Here is a 16210-nt window from a genome sequence, read left to right as displayed (position 1 = left end):
TCGTCATGAAAAGAGCACAGCTGTAAGGGTGCTAGATGGCTCAATTATCCTGAGAGCAGAACAGAGCTCCTCCATACCCTACAAAACATCCTGAACAGTGTAGGAAAAGTTTAGTTTCTTTAGAGCTTTTTTTCTTGTATGCCCTTCCTAAAAATTCACAGTGTAGGTGACAGAGAAATACAGATCTTAATTCATGGAAACATGGTAAGAAAAAGACTGTCCATTTAGTCTGCCCATCCATCCAATTAATTTAGCTTTATAACTCCTAACACTCCCTTAAGAGATTCCTCTGTATTTATCCGATGCGTTCTTGAATTCAGATACTATTTTAGTCTCCACCACCTCCAGTGGGAGGCCACTCCCTGCATCTACCACTCTCTCTGTAAAGAAATATTTCCTAAAAAATAATACTGCTGAATCTACCCTCTTTCACCCTCATCCCATGACCCCTAGTTCTGGAGCTTCCTTTCTGTTGAAAGAGGCTTGCCTTCTGTGTCTGGAAACCTTTGGGATATTTACTTGGATTGCATTCTTGGCACCAAAAAGCCCTGATCAGGGAACGTTTCTATAAGATGTCAGTGCTGTTTACAGGCAATTACTCCAAAAGTTAAGACTATGTAAAAGGTGGTGTACAAACAGAGTTGTCAAGAAGAAATATAATCAGTGAATAATTGGAACTGCATATCCCAATTTCTCTGTTATGCTGCTTTAGGAATAAGAGTCCAGAGCTCACACCATGTGTCAGGAATAATATCTATATTAAAGCTGTTTTTTCCAGGTTTCAAGCAGAATCCTATTTTTCTCCATAAGAAGGGGTAAAAGGTAATCATGTAGGTGTCATACCATATAGAAGCAATATGGTATATTGCTTCTCTGAATGTTTGTATATGCCTCCTATGCCTGGAATAGGTTCACTGTGTATTTTACTTTTTGATCAGTTAGCTGTCTACAAAGACTGTGAGCAATCTAAACTTTTATATATGGGAGGTAATGGACCTATGGGGGGGAAAAAGCTTTTAAATTGCACAATACCAAGCCTTTAATGAGAAGCCAGTATGGAGATGTGAAATTATGGACCTGTGAGTACCAGAAACCAGAAGGAATGGAAGCATCCTTAGACTGGACAGTTTTACAGACACCTCTTCCATCTGCTTCTAGCTCAGTGTATATGCATTAGGGATGTGCTTTTGCTTGAGAAGACTTAGTGTCAATGACACTGTCTTTATCATTTCATGTCATTTTTAAAACAGAGCGATAGATTAAAAACATGAAATTTAGTTTAATTTTCTATTGTATTTAGTGCTCACTGTTTGGAAATATTGCACACACTGCAGTGAGATGTGAATCGCTTCACTCTGATCCCCCCCCCCCCCCCCCACCCATTGAATCTACCTCCATCAGGGATTACATCTCTTCAGAAACAAACTAGAAGGTTAGCAAAACTGTATCCAACACCAAGCAGGCAAAAGACATTGGTATATCTGCAAAATTAACTAAAAAAGCAAAAGAAAAATCAAAGCCGGGAGATGGGAAAATGATGGACTGACGGCATATCCTGGAGCAGGAGGTTGTGTATGCGACAGCGATTGTAGAACTTAAAACTGCAGTGGTAAATGCATTAGAGCCAGAATTTAAGAAAATCGTAGATAAAATAGAGGATGTAACAAAAAAATGACAGTTTATGAATCGCAATTTATGGAGGTGGAATAGCGTGTCTCAAGAAAACCAGGATGCCATTCGTAGCATGTGTGAGGAATTCACTGATCTGAAATCTGCTGTGCACAAACAAGATGAAAGGCATGAAGATCTAGAAAATAAATCTTGCCGTAATAACTTTCGCTTCTTTGGCATCTGAGTCTTTTGAGTAGAGAGAGTTACTTCAGTTCCTGGAATCGTGGCTGATGAAGACATTAGGTCTTTTGGACACATGTGGCCCACTGCGGATTGAATGGGTACTCAGTTTGGGAGCTAGAAAAGAGAGGGCAGAAAGGTCACGAGTTATGATTTCCAGAATTTTGGACTTTTCCCATAAAACACAGATTCTTCAGGCAATAAGACACAGAGGTGCCACAGGGTCTGTGGAGTGAGTAGGAAGGATCCCTCTGTAGAGAAGATACGGTAGTGGTCCGCAGAGTGGGGTACACCGATGAGGGTTCCTCAGTAGAGATGATATGGTAGTAGTCCGCAGCGCAGTACACCGATGAGGGTTCCTCAGTAAAGATGATACGGTAGTGGTCCACAGAGCAGGGTACACCAATGAGGTTTCCTCAGTAGAGATAATACAGTAATGGTCCGCAAGCGAAGTACTCACAGTGGAAGTAGTGAAGGTTCCAGAGAAAGCCCAGGGGAGCGGGGAAGGCAGCGGTCCTAGGCCGCATGGCCCTCTGAGGAGCGGATAGCCAGAGACCAGGAAGGGGGCCCCCGAGGAGCAGGTACCCGGGATGTCTCACACCAAGGAAGCAGAAGCTGAAACAGAAGTCCATAGTGAGCGAAGCAGATTCAGCAATGAGGGACCTCGTCGCCAAGTCGTAGGCAGACAGGACCAGCCGGCTTAAGAGTCCACGATGAATGACGTCATCCCAGGGGGACGCCCCCGAGGTTCCTACCATGACGTGGATAAGACTGGCCCGGTAGCATGCGCGCCTAAGGAGGTCCAAGGGCAAGATGGCGGTCAGCAGCGTCCACGGTAACAGGGGCGGACAGGCCGGTGATATCTGGCGGAGGCCAGAAGTCTTCCTAGTGGATTCAGAGCCATGAGGCAAGAGGTGAACAACAGCGGTTGCAGCCACCTGCGACTGACGGGCATAACAGTACCCACCTTCTTAGGGCCTCTCCCCAGGGTTTTGGGTTTTCTTGGGTGAGAGACATGGAACTGCTTGATCAGTTCTTTGTCTAAGATATTGACTGCCGGCTCCCAGCTGTTTTCTTCTGGGCCAAATCCTTCCCACGAGATCAAATATTCCCATCGCTTTCCGCACTTCCTCACATCTAGGATGTCCTGTACTTGATAAGTAATGTCCTCCTCTGATGCCAGAGGTTGGGGCTCAGGAGGTTTCTTGGAGAATTCAGACAAGATGAGAAGCTTTAATAGTGAGATGTGGAAGGCGTTATGGATTTTAAGCAATGTAGGAAGGTGGAGACTGTAAGTGACCAGGCCCAGCCGACGAAGTACAGAAAAAGGCCCGATGTATCTGGGGGCGAAGGCAGTTTCAGGTGAAGAAAGCGAGTGCTGAGCCACGCTTTCTCTCCCAGATTAAACTGAGGAGCTGCCCGATGATGAGCATCGTAGAACTTCTTTGATTTCTGAGCGGCTTGCTGTAGAAGTTGTTTGGTGTGCTCCCAAAGTTGATGCAACCCTAGTGCAGAAGCCTGCGCCGCTGGAGAAGGCACAGACAGAGGTAGTGGAAAAGGAGGCAGAGGCTGGCGTCCGTATACTATTTGAAATGGTGAAAAACCAGTAGATGCAGACTGGTGGGAGTTTAAGGCGAACTTGGCCCAGGGTAGTAAGTTGGACCAGTCATTCTGCCAAGAGTTCACATATGCCAGAAGAAATTGTTTCAGGGTTCAATTTGTCCTCTCTGTCTGACCATTGGCCTGTGGGTGATAGGCTGTTGTGAGGTCTAAGGCAATATCAAACTTTTTACATAGTGACCTCCAAAATCTGGCCATGAATTGGACGCCTCGATCTGAGAGTTTATGTCTCGGGAGTCCGTGGAGGCGGAAGATGTGATGTATGAATAATTTGGCCAATTCCAGGGCTGAAGGAAGACCAGGTAATGCCACAAAGTGAGCCATCTTCGAAAATCGGTCCACTGTGACCCAAATGGTGTTGTTGCCACCTGAAGGAGGAAGATCCACAATGAAATCTGTGGCTATGTGTGTCCATGGCTCACTAGGTGCAGGGTTGTAGGGGAGACCCCAAGGACGGCCCATTGGTGGCTTCTGATGAGCGCAAGTGGGACATGATTCCACATACGTTTGAGCATCCTTCTTCATGGTTGGCCACCAATAGAATCTCTGGAGAGTGGAAAGAGTTGTAGCTTTTCCGGGGTGACCTGCCAACAAGGAATCATGCGCCCAGCGGAGGATTTTCCTTCGAAGTAATCGGGGAGCCACCATCTTCCCAGATGGCACTATCAGTGTGGTGGAGAGGAGAACTTTAGTTGGATCAATGATGTGCCGTGGAACATCTGGAGCATCTTCTGTGGTGAAAAAACGAGAGAGGGCATTAGCTTGAGTGTTTTTATCAGCTGGCCAGTATCGGTGTAGAAAATTGAACCAAGTATTTTTATTTATTTATTTGTGTGTTTTATATCCCGTCATTCCATGTGAGAATCACTAGTTCATAATGGTGTACAGGTTAGACTCTCATAAATAAATAATGAAAATAGAGGTAGACATACATACAGATTATAACCTATGAAAACATTTAGATACAATGTGTGCATTCAAAGACAGATACATTTAGGAAAATATAGCTGGGTTAGGGGTGGAGGTACATTTTAGGTTTTCTGACTTATGGAGAACTGGAGGCATCTTCTGGACAGTCAGCAGTTTTGAATAGTCAGGTCTTCAACTCGCTCTTCAATTTTTTTATTGTCTTTTATAGTTCGTAGGTCCTCTGGCATGGAGTTCCATAGTTTTGGTCCAGCAACTGAAATTGCTCTCTTTCTCTAGTTTGCATTAGATGAGAGATTTTTTATGGTCAGGATTTCTTTGAGGTCTTTACTTTGTGACCTGAACATTCATGGTGGAATTTGTGATTTAAATAGAGTAAAAAAAAAAGAGACCAGCAGGCCTGTCTGTGATTCAGGTGCTGAGCATGGTGCAGGTATTCGAGGTTCTTGTGGTCAGTATATGCCGTGATGTGGTGCTGCACTCCCTCAAGCCAGGGACGCCACTCCTTGAAGGACAGTTTAATCGCTAGTAATTCCTTGTCCCCAATTCCATAATTACTCTCAGCTGGGGAGAAATGTCGGGGAAAAAAAGAGCACGGGTGCAAGGTGTGATTGGCTGAATGCTGGCTGAGTACTGCTCCAACACCGATAACCGAACAGTTGACTTCGACGATGCAGGGTCATCTGGAATCGGGGTGATACAAGCATGGTTCCCTTGGGAACACCTCCTTGAGCTCCTGGAAAGCAGTCACGGTCACGGCCTCTGGTGATCATTGAGAGGGTTGGCTCCCTTATGAGTCATGGCCATGAGTGGAGCAGTCAGTGTTGAATAGTGATGGATGAATGATCTGTAGTAGTTTGTGAACCCAAGGAATCTTCGGAGCACTTTAAGGCCCATTGGTTGAGGCCAATCACGAATACTCTTGGTCTTCTGTGGATCCATCTGGAAACCCTGGCTTGAGACCACATAGCCGAGAAAAGGTACTGTCTCCTGGTCAAAAGAACACTTCTCCAGCTTGGCGTATATCTGGTTGTCCCTTAGGCATTGCAGGATGTTGGCAACGTCCTGGTGATGGCTCTGGAGGTCTTGTGAGAATACCAGGTAGACCACGACGCAACTGTAGAGCATGTCTCTGAACATCTCGTTCATCATATTCTGAAATACCGCTGGCGCGTTGCAGAGGCCAAACGGCATTACCAGATATTCAAAATGGCCAACACGGGTGTTAAATGCGGTTTTCCATTCGTCACCCTGGCGTATCCTGACCAAATTGTAAACTCCCCTGAGGTCCAATTTGGTAAATATCTTGGCCCCCTGGGGCCTGTCAGACAGTTCAGAGATTAATGGCAAAGGGTAACGGTCCTTCTGGATAATCTCATTTAAGCCGTAGTAATCTTTGCACGGCCGGAGAGGGCCGTCCTTTTTCCCCACAAAAAAGAATCTTGCTCCAGTGGGAGATTTGGAAGGCCGAATGAAGCCTTTTGCCAAATTTTCTTGTATATATTCAGACATGGCTTTTGTCTCTGTTAGTGAAAGTGGGTAGACACTTCCTCGGGGAGGCTCAGAGTTAGGCAATAAGTTTATAGCACAATCAAATGAGCGTTTTTTTATGACAGGAGTTGCCTCATTGGGACAATTGTAGAGTGCCCCAATCGAATTGTGGAGTGTGAAGTTTTAACCATGGTAGTCCGAGGACCACAGGGTGTATAGCCTTGTCCAGCACCGGAAAGGAGATGGTCCCCTTGTGCAGAGATCCAGTGTGGAGTCTGATGGGGACCGTGGAGAAGGTAACTTTGCCTGGTAACGGTTCACCATGAATGGAGGAGAGCAGTAATGGTGTTGATGTACGGACAGTGGGTATTCGCAGGTGTTCCACGAGTTGTCTTAGGATAAAATTTCCACTGGCCCCGGAGTCCACCAATGCCAGGGTGTGAAATTCCAGAGCGTTCGTGTTAATTGAGACAGGCAGAGGAGGAGAAGGTGAGGTCAGGCCTAGGAGAAGTCCTCTGGCAGAACCTAGGCCTGGGAGTTTCCCAGACAGAGTGGATAGGAGGGTACCACATGACCCATTTGACCACAATACATGCAAGGCCAGATCGTTGACGACGATGCTTTTCTTTTGAGGATAAATGGCTATGTCCCATTTGCATTGGTTCTTCTTCCTTGGTGCTGTGTGTAGCAGTCTGAGTGGACGAGGTTGAGCGAATGCGTGGAGCACCTGAAGCCATCCTCTTGGATCCTCTGGTCTTGTGCAAATGCTCACGAAGATGGTGATCAATGCGACCAGCGAGGTCTATAAGAGAATCCAAGACCTCAGGGAGTTCTTGTGCTGCTAATTCATCCTTGATGCGCAGGCTCAGACCTTCAAGGAATATAGCACACAGGCAGCCCAGGTCCCAGTGCAATTCAGACGAGAGTGTCCTAAACTCGATGACATAATCGTTCAGCGACATGGAACCTTGTTGCAGATGCAGGAGCATAGAGCCGGAGATGGCCTTTCGATCTGGGTCATCGAATACAGAGCGAAATAGGGTGAGGAAACCCTGCAGGTCATGAAGGATCGGATCCATTCGCTCCCAAAAGGGTAACGCCCAGGCTAACGCTTCCCCATCCAGGAGGGACAGGATGTATGTTGTCTTGGAAACTATATCAGGAAAATATGCAGGCTGTAAAAAAAAAAAAGTGCATGTTGCACTGGTTCAAGAAGCCCCTACACAACAAGGGGTCACCTGTGAAACGAGGAGGTGCCAGTAAGGGCACAGTAGGCCAGAATGGTGATGCATGTGAAGCTGGGTTGGGCTTGATAGGTGTCGCGGCAGAGTCCAAAGCCTCCAGAATCTTTTGCTGTTCTATAATTCTATGGGCCAGGCCAGGGATGGGCTGGAGCACCGAGACCTGTCCCGGGTCCATGGACTTGGCAATCTGTTAGGGTTTGTGGGCCCTGGGCCGAGGTGAGAGATGGTACCACCCATGGGGAGGAGCCCCATGAGCCTCACCGTCGGGTGGTGAGGTCTCAGCTGCTAGGTGTGCAGGACAGCAGGTACTGGAGAGAGAGAGAGAGAGGCACTGCCTGCGGAGCGGGGAGTGCAGGCAAGAAAGTCACACAGACACAGAGGTGCCACAGGGTCTGTGGAGTGGGGTATGCCCAGGAGGAAGGATTCCTCTGAGGAGAAGATATGGTAGTGGTCAACGGAGCGGGGTATACCGATGAGGGTTCCTCAGTAAAGATGATACAGTAGTGGTCCGCAGAGCGGGGTACACCGATGAGGGTTCCTCAGTAAAGATGATACAGTAGTGGTCCGCAGAGCGGGGTACACCGATGAGGGTTCCTCAGTAAAGATAATACGGTAATGGTCCGCAAGTGAAGTACTCACAGTGGAAGTAGTGATGGTTCCAAAGAAAGCCCCGGGGAACGGGGCAGGCAGCGGTCCTAGGTGCACGGCCCTCGGAGGAACGGATAGCCAGAGATGAGGAAGGGGCTCCCGAGGAGCAGTTACCCGGGACGTCTCACGCCAAGGAAGTAGGAGCTGGAATGGAAGTCCGTAGTAAGTGAAGCGGACTCAGCAATGAGGGAACTCTTTGCTAAGTCGTAGGCAGACAGGACCAGCTGGCTTAAGAGTCCACGATGAATGACATCATCCGGGGGGGGGGGGGGACACGCCCCCGAGGTTCCTGCCATGACGTGGATAAGACTGGCCCAGAAGCGCGTGCACGCGCCTAAGGAGCTCCAAGGGCAAGATGGCAGTGTCCACGCCATCCAGGAAGGCCTGGGAACAGGGGCGGACAGGCCAGCGATAGCTGGCGGAGGCCGCGAGTCTTCCTAGTGGAGTCAGTGCCATGAGGCAAGAGGTGAGCAACAGGAGTCGCAGCCGTCTGCGACTGACGGGCGTAACAAAAATATTTGGATAAACATGTGCTAGCATTGGAAAAACAATTGCGGAAGCAGTTAGGTAGAGAGTGCATCAAATTAGGGTGAGAGTACATTGTACAAATCTTATCTTTGTGTACCTTTCCTCATTCCAAATCACATCAATTCTTCACTGATGTATACTGTGCTGTTGGTACCTCTGACTGTGCATGTAAAATTTCCCCCCCAAACCTTAGACCACCACCAAAACCTCACCTGGAGTTACTAGTTACGCCTCCTACTGTGGTATAAAACGTTGACTAAATATGTGTGCCTCCCCAGAGGCGCTCTCTCTCTCTCTAATCTCTCCCCCTCTCCCCTCTCCTGTCCGAAACGGGATTTGTGATTTTTAGCACAAATCCCATTTCAGGCATTTCACATAGCATAACACCAGGAAAAAAAAGGTGTAGTTATTTCTAGCATTAAAATGTGCGATAATGTGTGTTACGCTATTGCATGAAATGCTAAGCACCCTTCATTTAAATTTATTCCACCCTAACTGTGCCCAAACTCCTCCCATTTGGGAAACATTTTAAAATTTGCATAGCATCTCACATTGCATTATTTATCATGGGCGTTATGGCGTTATTGCAGGCATTAGGGCCCTAATATGTTTGATAAATGACCCTAATGGTTTGCTCACTGCAGAAAGATCATCTAAGCAAGAACATATTACAAAGATAGATTTTTTTCATAGTGAAAGAGTAAAGTTGTCTGTGTCCTTTTTATACAAGAACTACCAAAAATGGGCAAAGATACCTAAATTTAGATAAGGGAAAGATTGGTGAGGGATGGTAACTTCGTAGTATCGGAGAAAATGTTGCAATCCTGCTTTAAAGGGCTAAAGAGGATATCAACTAATACGTATTTACGAGAACTGCAATTCAAATTTTTGCACAAGGTATATATTTTGCAAGTTGTAGCCTTCCATGCTAAATTTTCAAACTCAGTAACATGTATGACATGTAAAAGAGAGCAGGATTCATTAGTTCATTCTTTTTGCACATGTACTGCGATAATGAAAGTTTGGGAAAGGGTATTGCATTATTTAGATACTGCATTGGGATATTCTATACCTTTGCTTCCATAACTGGTGCTGTTTGAGGCAGATTTCCCTAAATATTTCAGTAAGAAAGGAGATTCTCTTTTCATACGTAAAGCGTTTGTTTTGGGGAAATATACGGTCCCGTCTTATTGGCAATGGAGAAATTCTTTGCACGATATAATGTTTACGGGATCCATGGCCGCCTCACGTAAGAAATGATTTCTGATAGTGTGGGATAAATACATTCAGAGTCTTTCTCCTCAAGCCTGAAGTTTGATTTTGAATAATTTGTAATAATCCCAGAAGGAATATTATGAGATGCATACAGTACTCATTCCTCTTAGTGAAATTGGAAGCATTGGGTGAGATGGAGTAGTATAATAGACGATTTGATGATATTTGCATTGAATGGGATGAAGGAGGGATGGGAAGGAATTTAATTTGATTTGATTTGATTTAATTTAATTTAACTGCTGATTCCTGGGTGCACCAGAACATGGCACTTAAGAAGATTTGTTACTTTGAATTCAAAGGGGAGAAAAAAGAAAGCACATAAGGAGTTCAGGAGTGGTACTTTGGAAGATATTTCAACTTGATATTGTATAATTCTTATGTTAAATCATTTTTTCAGTTGTACAAGTGCTATTTTTCTTGTTGATTAAACTAAAAAAGGTTTCTCCTTTTGAAGATCCCTGGGCAAAAGTCCTCCCCTTTACCCCAACCCCATCCCCTTTGTTCAAAAATGCCCCCCTCCCCCAGAGCCAGCTCCCTCTCTAGCCCACCATTCTGCCTTTCCCCAGACTTACCAGATCTGCCCTGATAGTCTAGTGGGGTCCAGAATACCACCTAGGCTGCTGATTCAGCAGTGGCCATTTTCCAAAATAGTGTCAGCCAGGTGCTAGCTCGCCTTTGCCCCATCACATGATGGGACAGCCAGTGCCATTTTGGAAAATGGCCACCACAGGGTTTGGAGCCTAGGGAACACTGCAGGCTCCCACTAGACCACCAGGGCAGATTTGGTCATTCTAGTGGGGTTGGGTTGGAAGGGAGGGCTAGGGTGAGGATTGAGGGCACTAACTCCACAGGGAGAGCTAGTTTTGAACAAAGCGGAGGAGTTGGGGCAAAACCTGTACACCCATGTTTTTCAAAGGTGAAACCTTTGTTTAGGTTTAGGGGAAATTCGGCCACCTTCAGGTGTGGGGGGTTTCTAGGGCTCCCCGAAATCTCCGAGACACTTGGAGGGAGGGTGTTAGTTGGAGGTGAATGGCCCTTTTAAGCAAGGTGACCCCACAATCCTAGGGCCACCTCCTCATGTTATGTGGGGGCTGGTAAAGCCGCAGTTTTCCCAGCAAATAGTGTGCGGTGTATCAAAATTGCGTACGCTATTTGCAGATAGTGCACGCTATTCAGAACTAGCAAGCAGTATTTCCCAAAACTAAAAAAAAACAAAACAAAACAGAAAAATCCCTGAACGACCCAGAACTTGGACCCAAAACAAGACATGATATTTTTGGCCTTCTCACCTTTAATGTGCATTGGGGGTCCAGAGCTTGATGTAGGGTATTGTGCTGCAAAGAGAGATTTGCAAACATGAGGGGTATGCAGTTAATTCACCGCTATCCTCAGCTGCTTGCTACTGAACCATTGAAGTCGCCGCTCACCAGTTTGCAACCTGGCTAAATGGTCGTCATTAGGTGGATTTTGTATTCGTGAAGAGCAGGTGATAATTTCTTAGAGGTAGAAAGTAGATCTGGGTTGTAGGTTTTGGGATGTGAAGGAAGGAGATATTATATCTGCTAGGATTCTGCTGATAGTAAGAAGCCTCAAGCCCTGGGTTTTAGAGAAGTTGAGAAGAGCTCTGGGAGCTGGCAGAGGCTTTATGGGAGAATCTGACTGTTTATCTCTGGCAGGGTCTTATCCCACTACTTATCAGGGTACTCTGTGAGAATGATGCTGTGATGTCACAACACGAGGGGCATAGTGTTTAAACTAGGAGATGTGTGAACATTTCATCAGGCCTTTGGGATGGGACGTCACATAATTATAACGTTAGTTAATTTATGTGTAATAAGTACATCATTAAACACCAGAAAATTTTATTTTTTTTTTCTGTTGGATACTGGGTTTAAAATAGCACCTGTTGACCGTAGGCATTCGTCGGTAGAAGGAAACTTCAAAACGTGCTTGATAACACCATGTGTTCTGAACTCGGAGATTTCAACTGAACTGGCCTGTATTCCTTTATAGGAAAGAAAAAGAAAGTTGTAAAAGAAAGTGTAAAAGAAATTGAGGCACTTGAAAAGTGCCAGAGATTTAGATGAAATTGGAATGAATGCGACAAAACGTAATTAGAGGAGGTGTCGGCCAGACAGATGCACAAACGCAGTGATCTTGTAAGGCCATCCCCAGCGCTGGACTGGTCTGAGAAGCGGGCCGCTGTCTGGCATGCTTTATAACATCATTTAATTCAAAAAGAGGATAGCATACATCTTTTAATCATTTATTGATACAAAACTTTATTAACAAAAATGTGTCCAATTTAAAACAACACACATCCATACATACACACTCACACCTTAAAAATGTACATTTCAAGGAAGGTACACGTAAAAGCCCACTTAATACCCGTATTTACTTAATTCAAAAATTATTATTCCCTGTGGGAAAATCCCACTTACAATCTGTCTTCACACTTTATATTTTTATACAATATTAATCTACGACGGGCTGACTTCTCCCATGTGTCCTCCCTTCTTGACGCTTGTTCTTAAATTTATGTCTGGCTTGTCTCGATGTAATGCTTTATAACATGGCAGATGATTGGCTGTGACCCTGTCCACCAGAGTGACCAGCAAATGGCAGAAAGAAGTTTACAGAATCCTAATTGAAGGAAGCGCTCAGCCAGGATGCAGTAAAATGACTCTGAAAAGTGCAAGCATGGGTACAGCACAGGAAAGATGGTGAGGTACACACCCACTCTGAGTCAGTGCTAAGTTAATAAAAGACACAGGAGTGTACCAGTGCAGAAATGTTTTCCTAACTGAGGCGATTTACATTAGAAAAATGACTTTGGGCGATTTTAATTATCACATAAATATGCCATTGAATCCTGTGGGAATTTCACTTGTGCTGGTTGTATTTAGGGAGGAGCAAATAAACAAAACAAAGAATTATCCTGTAAAATTCCAGGGAAACATTTTCCCAGTCTGAGAGGAAAGGATTTATTATGCCCTGTTGCATAAGTAGAGAGGCAATATTACCTTTGTAGAAGTCATTAGTAAGACTCCACCTTGAATAATGAATTCAGTTCTGGACATCATTCCTATGTTAAGGACACTGGGCCAGGTGAAGTAAACAATTTTTCCGTAGGTACAAAGTGACAAAATCCCTGTAGTTGTAGTACATCTGAGAGGATGGAAGCGAGTTAAAGAAGGACTACTAAAATGAGACATGGCCTGTGATGCAAACCCTTCAAAAAACGTTTTAGGATACTCAAAGTTACTTGCTGCACTTCCTGCTATCACTAACAAACAATAAAAAATTAGAAAAAAATGTATTTTCTCCTTGTTTTACTGTATTTTTACATTTTTCTTTCATTTGTATCTTCACTCTCCTGACTACTTTTCCAGCTTTCTTAGCTTTTTACAGATAATTGTTTCCTATCTTCCTTTTTTCTGCGATCTCTTGTAGTTTATGAATGCTTTTTTTTTCCCCCTCACCTTTTCAGCTGCTACTTCAGAAAACAATAGCAGTCTCCCTTTCCTTTTGCCTTTAATTGCTTTCTAACAGAATGGTTACTATTGCCCTTACAATAAACTAAGTTTATCCCACTTCTCTTCTACTTACCCCTAGATTTTACACCTTCATAAGATTCTCCCCCGTTTTAACAAAATTAGTTTTCCTGAAGTCTAGGGCCCTCACCTTAGAATAACCATCACTACTTGTGCTATAATACTGAATACCACCATGCAGTGATCAGTGGCTCTCTGATGATCATCCACTATGATATCAGAACACTGTCACCATTGGTAAGTACTAGGCCCGGTATCGTCCCCTCCCATGTGGCCCCTGCAGGATCTCCCTTCTTCTAGAACAGCGATTCTCAATCAGTGTTTCGCCAAGCACTGGCAGATGTGTCACAGCTCTCGATGTCCCCCTGTCCCAGTTGTGCTTCCTTTCTCCCCAGGGGCAGACTGGCCTATCGGGATCGATCATCCCCCAGTGAGCTGATGCAGTTAGTAGCGAAGTAATGCTGCATGCCGCCACTGGAGGCCAGGCCGGTGGTGGCTGAAGAGCGGAGAGATGCTGCGTGCCACCGCCGGAGGCCAGGCGGGCAGTGGCTGAAGAGCGGCGAGTCCCTGCATGCCTCCGCCGGAGGCCAGGCCGGCAGCAGCTGAAGAGCAGAGAGATGCTGCGTGCCACCGCCAGAGGCAGGCTGACAGTGGCTGAAGAACAGAGAGACGCTGCATACCTGGGTGTGTGAGTGAGAGCTTGTGTGTAGTAGAATGGCTGCCTGGGCACGTGAGTGACAGCTTTGTGTGTGTGTGTGTTGTGATAGAATGGGTGCGTGAGTGGCAGCTTTGTGTGTGTGTGGTAGAATGGGAGCAAGAGCATTTGTGTGTGATTGAGAGAGAGATTGGTCGGAGGTGATGTGTTTTTGTGAGAGAGAGAGAGAGAGACTGGTCAGGGAGGTCACGTGTGTGTATGTCAGAGACAGAGACTAGTCAGGAAGATGACTGGTGTGTGTGTGAGAGACTGGTCAGGGAGGTGAAATATTTTATTGATAATTGGACAATTTTAAAAAGTTTTATGTTTTTAATTGTTGGATGCTATTCTGTTCATCAGCTGTTTTGCAATATTTTCCAGAGTAACTCACAATACCACCTCCTTCCCTCATAAGCCCTGCACTTCTGTTACTTTAATGTTTTTATATATATCGCCACTCCTTCCTTCATATCCTGGAATAACTGTATTCAGTCATGCTTTTCTGTGTACCACATCTCCATAACAGCCTCTATATTCAAGTCAGCCTCTTCCATGACTTCCTCTAGATTTGGAACATTTCCTATTCTGTGGGAATTTGTATATATATAGCTTTCCACATGATGCCCTTTTTTCCCAAATGTATTCAAGAGTTTTATGCTCTACTTATCTGAGTGCTTTCTTCAGCCATCAGTGACTGTCTTAATTTAAAGCCCTCCTCAGTAGGTTTTGCCAGTCTGTTCTAGAAGACACTTCACCTCTTCTTTGATAGGTGGACCTTATGTCTGCTCAGGAGTCCTTGGAATGCCATCTCATGGTCCAGGAAGCTGAAATGCTCTCATCATCCTCATCTATGCAATCAGTTGCTTTTCTGCCTTGGTCTTTATCCTTGACTGGGAGACTTAAGGAGCAAACCACCTGTACATTTATCTGCTTCAGCCTTTCTCCCAGGGCCCTGCATCACTTTTGAAATGTTCCAGGTAATACCTAGCAATTTTGTTTGTGCCAACTTGGATGAGTATGATCAGATGATAATCAGTAGGCCTGATGATTCTCTGCAATCTCTCCATGATATCTTTGCATCTGACAGACTGCACACCACCCAGGACAGCATGACTGTGAGGTGTACTGTCTGCCAGGTGCCAGAATCTGAGACGACATGGAGAGATTGCCAAAAATCATCAAGCCTACTGACTGATGTCCTATGCGGCTTAACCATGTTTTATCAATGAGCATGGAGTGACTGAATGTTTTGCATATCCTCACTAGTTTTTGTAGCTTTTTGGATTATTACAGAACTTAGTTGAAAGATCTGGGAGATTCCCTATATGTTGAATTAAGTGTGAGAAGAAGACGACATCCAAGCCTGAAAAAGCCTACTAGCGGAGGTGGTGGATGTCATCACTATAACAAACATACTTGGGGCAGATATAGAAGGCAGTGGTAGGAACATGATTGAAAGGTCAAGTAAAAAACATGGGGGGGATCAGGTGCTTTAAATGTGGGAATTTTAGATGTTCATCTACCCAAAGTTGTGGAAAACCAGAGACCGAAATAAAGGCAACTGAGCAGGCCAGATGTGCCAGTTGGACTTTGTTGCTATTTACTACGTTACTCAGAGTTGTGTGCACCACTAAACTGCAAAATCATATTGAATGAGAATTTGGATATAAAGGAGATTAGTGTATGCGATATAGTTAGGCTGTAGGAAAAAAGTACTAATCCAGGTACTTACTATAAGTAATTATATTTTGAAGGAAGTGGTTGAACTTGATGGACTTGTTCTTTCAGCGTAATTAAATATGTAGTTATGAATGTGATAGCAATATAGATGTTAATATTGTTGCTCAAGAGGTCTCTAAAGTTATGTTGAGAAGAAAGTTGGCTATCATGCCTAAATGTTTTATAAATAAGACCCATTACTTTAGACCAGTGATTGTCAACCTTTTTCCCATAATGACACATCAGACCAACAATGATCATGTGTGTCACACTGCTCATTACAACCCAAGGTAGATATTAGAGATGTGAATCGTGTGCCAGATCGTCTTAACGATCAGATTCGGCTGGGGGGGGGGCGAAATCTGATCGTTAAGATATGTGAATTGGAATAGTTTCCGATTCCAATTCACATCGCTAATTTTTATTTTAGGGAGGCCCTCGCTGCTAAAAAAAAAAACCCACCCGTCCCTTTAAATCGACCCCCTTTGCTTCCCCCACCCTCCTGACCCCCCCCCAAACCTTTTAACATTACCTGGTGGTCCAGGGGGGCCTCGGGGGACGATTTCCTGTTCCCAGGCATCAGCTGCGCTAAAAAAAATGGCGCCGATGCTCCTTTGCCCTTACCATGTGACAGGGTATCCGTGCCATTGGCCGGC

The 16210-nt window shown here is 45.0% G+C and overlaps 1 protein-coding gene across 3 annotated transcripts in view; it reads left to right on the top strand.

Annotated features, from left to right (window-relative positions):
* Nucleotides 1–16210, top strand: part of ATP10A (ATPase phospholipid transporting 10A (putative)) — a 288904-nt gene that overhangs the window by 140613 nt on the left and 132081 nt on the right. Inside the window, exon 1 of one of the 3 annotated variants that reach the window (XM_029604745.1) lies at nt 13782–13825. The exons of the other annotated variants lie outside the window; for them this stretch is intronic. The gene's annotated coding sequence lies outside the window, so the exon portion shown is untranslated. Of the gene's footprint in view, nt 1–13781; nt 13826–16210 lie in introns of those variants that run through there. 3 annotated transcript variants of the gene reach the window in all.

This window comes from Rhinatrema bivittatum, chromosome 5, assembly GCF_901001135.1.
Source record: "Rhinatrema bivittatum chromosome 5, aRhiBiv1.1, whole genome shotgun sequence".
Taxonomy (NCBI): Eukaryota; Metazoa; Chordata; class Amphibia; order Gymnophiona; family Rhinatrematidae; genus Rhinatrema; species Rhinatrema bivittatum.
Note: the sequence above shows the minus strand (reverse complement) of the source record. Positions and strands in the feature narration are given on the sequence as shown.